This window comes from Lolium rigidum, chromosome 6, assembly GCF_022539505.1.
Source record: "Lolium rigidum isolate FL_2022 chromosome 6, APGP_CSIRO_Lrig_0.1, whole genome shotgun sequence".
Lineage (NCBI taxonomy): Eukaryota > Viridiplantae > Streptophyta > Magnoliopsida > Poales > Poaceae > Lolium > Lolium rigidum.
Window position 1 is genome coordinate 190,869,553 of NC_061513.1, and position 5,321 is coordinate 190,874,873.

General features: G+C 39.1%; 1 long non-coding RNA gene across 6 annotated transcripts; it reads right to left on the reverse strand.

Annotated features, from left to right (window-relative positions):
- Positions 1 to 960: 960 nt before the first annotated feature.
- Positions 961 to 5,007, reverse strand: LOC124663600. Of its 6 annotated transcripts, none has more exons than XR_006990406.1 (6): positions 4,974 to 5,007; positions 4,653 to 4,865; positions 3,626 to 3,686; positions 2,609 to 2,727; positions 2,421 to 2,514; positions 961 to 2,286 (listed from the first exon to the last, which is right to left on the reverse strand). It is a non-coding gene; the product is annotated as an uncharacterized LOC124663600 (long non-coding RNA). The 6 variants fall into 6 exon arrangements; XR_006990405.1 differs by having other exon boundaries at positions 961 to 1,411; positions 2,209 to 2,286; positions 4,653 to 4,998; XR_006990407.1 differs by having other exon boundaries at positions 961 to 1,417; positions 2,209 to 2,286; positions 4,653 to 4,998.
- Between the last annotated feature and the right edge of the window lie 314 nt (positions 5,008 to 5,321).

The following is a 5,321-nucleotide window of genomic DNA, read 5'->3' on the forward strand; positions in this document are numbered from 1 at the left end:
CGCCGCGGGGGTAAAACCACGTCTGGAGGTTACGGCCACGCCGGGAAGGATCGTCGTCGCTGAGCAAGCAGTGTGGAGGCGCTAGGAGGTTGAGGTGGAAGAACGCTGGGAGGTGGTCGCAGGCGAAGCTCCCGCCGCTCGCTGGACCCGCCTCCATCGGCACGTGCGCTGCTCCACTGTTGGTGCCGCGTCAGCAATACCTGGCGAGGTACAGGTTCAGGCAGGGCCACCGTCGCAACTCGCAAACGATGGTAAACTCGTCAACTATCAGCGATGCAGAACAAGCTCGGCCGAGGCTATGATACAGCAGTTTATTTTGAGCGCACTGTATCTTTCCAACAATGAAATCGTGGAGGGCAAGATTGGATATGAGGAACGTGCTGATTGCGGAAAACTCACGGGGTCAACCTCAGCCGTTCGGCCGGAAGCTCCGCAATGCTTGAGCTGTTTTGCAATATACATGTGCGGCGGCTCCGCGATCTCTGCAGCAAAAGAGCCCTGACGTTTGCAGCGGTACTAGATGGACCCAGCGCGCTCTGCCGCGCCGTCTGATAGTAGCATTTATTTTTACGTCATGGCTGTTTAGTGCTAATTTATTGGTTCTTTAGTGCTTATTTACACACAAGAGGACATGTTCATCAGGTTTTTCATCGCCTCTGGTTGATAACAGCTCACATGGAATGGAAAGATTTCACAACATGAAAAGACCAGTACCCGTTCTACATGATAACAGAACCAGGGGTCCCTTGAATCAATTGGTAAATTTAGTACTGACTGAATAACGGCTGCAAAGCTGCAAATAGCACTAAGACACACATTTATCGAAGTCTAAAGGAGAAAAATCTTTCTTAATACATCTACAATTACAGAACAGCTTAATCTGGTTTCTTTTCCCCTTTTTACTTAAAGTTTACGATCACAACAGAGAAGTACAATGATTGGGTCATTAAGAGTAAACCATGCGATGGAGATGCACCCATCATATGGCATGACAAATTTTAGTCACACCCATTTACAAAAGGTCTTACCTTTTGATCCATATTCTTTGTAGCTGGGTAGCAAATATCAAGGAAAAAATGCCTGCTGCTACGAAAGAGTTTACAGATAAGCAATGTCACTTTGTACAATATAGGGATTATTAATTTCCTTCTCCCTGGTGGAATTTATGACATGTAAATGAGAATTCTTCATCAAGGAAAAGAGGAAACGTCTAGTTGCAGTGTGGTTCACCTGAAGTTTCAAAACATGGGGAACCTGCTAGTTGTAGTGTGGTTCACCTGAAGTTTCAAAACCTGGGGAACCTGAGGCATCCTCGCATTGACATAACAAGCTCCAAGAATATGACAGAAGTCGCCATATATTTATCTGGTGCATTTGAAAAGTTGAGGGATACAAAAGTACCATCTCTTAACTGCAGCTAAGCAGGAAGGTGGAATTTTCGAAATTAGGTGAAGCTCTGAATACATCAGAAACAAGAAAATAGAGCTCTGTAGTTTGTACAAAACGGTGCAGTAACTAATATACGTATACACATGCAAGCATTATGAGTCACTCGTGTGCTTTGCTTGGATCAAATATTTATTATAGTACAACGTCTGAAGTTATAGTGGCATGGAGTTTAATTAGTACCAAAATCTATAGGTGTACTCAACGACTGAAGGTTAATTAATATGAACCAAATGTTGCATGGAGTTTAGTACCAAAATCTAAAGGTGTACTGAATGAAATGGTTACCACTGAAATAGAAGGTTAACTAATATTGACCAAATGTTTGTGTCATATCTGTATGAGCCGATCGTCAAAGGTTGTTAGCACTTTTTGAAAGGATGGTTGAAAAAGAGAATTTGTATGCATGAGTTTAATCAGTAAGTCAACCTAAGGAGGTTTATTCAATATGTCAACTCAAGAATACTCTTCATAATAAATTCTCCAAGATCCGATGAGTACATAGCTAACCCAAGCACAACAACGTACAATATTTATGAGAAGAGAATAACTAATATTTTGACATGGAAAATCGAACAATGCTATATGTCTTAATGATTTATCAATCAATATGCGTATTAGCCACTTCAAAAATTACAGAGCATCAAATGCAACAGGAAAAAAATCTTCAGTAAAATACTACATCCATTTGTCTCAAATAATTATATTTTCTTTGGTTTTAACAAGGACACACTAAAATAGAGCATACTGGAGGACACTCACACTTTCCTTGTGAAATGACAGACACATAACTTCATGGCCAATGTAACAGCTGAAGGTGCATTTTCTACTTCCATTTCCCTATGATAGAAAAATTAGTCAGTGTGCGAACATATAGCTTGCTATATAGTACAGACTCGCTGATCTATGAAACTTTGTTATCAATTAGTAACCAAGAAATGTTCCAAGCTACAACATCATATTCTTCTTGTTACCTGGTGCAGATTAACTGCTTCATGCAGATGAATCAAATCTTGCATGACGGATCAGGAACTCCATTGTTGCTGATGTTATTTCCAGCCCGTAGATCTAACCAATTTTATGAAATCAAAACAAAAACTACATTTCTGAATAATTATGTGCTTAGAGCTTGGAAAAAAATACAAAGCATGTCTGAACTTACAACAAGCAGGTTATGTCAGTTTTTAAGCTATCAGGAGAGAGGACAAGAAGAACCCCAACAAGCATCATTGCTATCGATAGGATTGATGTGACAGTGAACATGCAATTATCCCCTCTGGCCTGGGAAAATAAACATGAAGTTTTTCAGCAAAAGCAGAGTTTAATTGTCGAAGATTAGGGAAATGAACTGTAATCGATCTTTGTTATCATCTACCAATAGGCGCCAACATTCTACTTCGAGAACAGCTAACCAACAGAAGACAACCAATATATATCTTCTTGGTAGCATCTGCCTTGTAAAGTTGTAAACAAGGAGCTTCCATTATATTATGATTTATGAGTCCATGTTACGCTAGAAAATCATTAAGTATAAGCCAGGTTGAAGCTGGAATAGATGAATTACACTATAAAGTGGAAGCGCAGAACGTGCCTTGAAAATATAACCTATTTCCACATCATCCATGCATCCGTATATTTCATGTTCATCTCAATAGACTGGCCACTTATTTGGCTCGAGTTGCAATATTCTACTGGTAATAAGAAATCTGAAGAAAAGATTGCCCCTGGTGTGAGTGGTGTATGCGGCAGACAGAGGGTTAGCAGTAGTTGTTCAAAGAGTTTTAATATCTGTTATATGATAGAGATACACATTGCACAAAACATAGCATGCTACAAATATTATCGGTGAAACTTAGACCCTGGATTTCGATGTCAGTTCATACTTAACTGCTGTACCAATGTCACTGGAAATAGGGGGTATGTATCATTGGATAATCAATCTTAAGTGGGCAAGATGATAGCTGCAAATGGGATGCTGGTTAAATTAATTAGAGTATATCATATAGTCCTCATAAGCTAATAGCAAATATTTACACTTGGTACAAATCTGCAAATAAAATAGGAACTGCATAACTAAACTATATTCAGATAATTACCAAGAGTAGATAACTCTAAATCTCACAGAAATACAGGAAGAAGGGAGGTGGGGCAAGTACACTCTTTTATGCCTTAAGTTTACCTTGCCTGCGCAAAAACATCATCCGTCACGCTATCTTGCCATCATCTCCAATGTTTATGACCTGAAAAATCAAGGCAAATGCATCAATAATCAAACATAATATAATCCTAATTGTGACCATGCAAGCCTCAAGGTTTGAACAATCTAATTGTCAAGAAATCTTTTAATAACCACTTCTAAATTAATACATTGATCATGAATAAAGCTGGGGAGACATGAGGAAGGGGAAATTACAAAAAAAATATCACTTGAGGTGACTAATTGAAATAGTAGGGAAAATAGTTGATAACATAAAGCTAGTATAGTTTAGCATACGATAGATACAAATAAGAGGAGATAAATAAGACATAATCATACTTCAGACTGAAGTCACTTAAAGTCTACACTGTCTGGAAACACCATCTATGAAAGAAAATCAACCATAATATCACAATCTGCTTTTTGCACTGGATACTCAATCATCTGACTTGGGCACACAACTTCTGTTATGTGTATTGAATTTTTATCACATCCACTAATTTCTAATACCTCTATGTTTTTGAGAAGGGACTAAATGGTGATGAGAGAATTTGCTAAAATTAAAGAAAAACGAAAAGTGCCTACCCAATTCTCATCAGTCGTCAGTCAACACAACAACCTTCAGTAAGTAGCGATGCCATATCAGTTGATTTCATATGAAACTTGATACAGATAAGCAATAATTTGATTGATTAAATTTGTGGCTACCAACAAACAACAAACAAGAAGTAAACTCAGCAATTCATGTATGTTTTTCTGTTCAAATCGATTCATGTATGTCAGAAAAGCTATGCATATGAACATTAGGAAATTTAATCCAACTTCTAACCACCTTTATAGAGACACCATACTGCAAGTATACAAAAAGTTGCAGCTCAACATCCAAATCTAGCAGCCTCCGCTGCACCAGATTGATTGAACATTTGTAGAGAAATTGGAATAGAGTATAAAGGGAAGGTAAAAGAGAGGGATGGGAAGAGGGCGTGGGGAAAAGCATAGAGGTGGATACCTTTTTTTTGTTGAGACATGGATGGAGAGATGCTGGGCATTGAAGATCGAACCCTAGAGACGGAGGAGAAGAAGCCATGGGGCTCCGACCTTGGATCCGGCCATCCGTCACCTCGATCTCTTCCCTGCCACCGAATCGCGTCTCCACCATCTCCCCCATCAAATCAACAAGACGGAGATGTGCATGATGGGGAGCCACTGACTCCCTCTCCGCCTAGCCATTGACGTGCTTGTAAGTCAGGGCAAGCAAATGGGAAAAAAGCTGAGAAAGTGAAGATGTAGCAAAAGAAAAGGTCTGGGGGCGAGACGGGCAGAGAACAACCACTGCCGAGCAAACCGACTTCGAGAACGAGGTCAACAAGCGCAAATGGCAGAATTAAATTAGAATTTAACTCATAAGTTTTAGTTTATTATAGTATTAAGAAAACCTCAATGTCAGCAAACATTTATCAAGCAAAGTAACAGAACATATGTCGATTTTATATACATACATTCAACCATTTCTCTTACTCAGTAAATAGTAGTGGCAGCAAAGGTATTCTGGTAATGACTAATTTAAATATAATGCTATATTTTTATTTACATGTAAATAGATTCGATCTTTTTATTTGCAAAGGAAGATGACCCATTCCGCCCTGGCGCAAACACTAAAGCCATACATATTGAAATC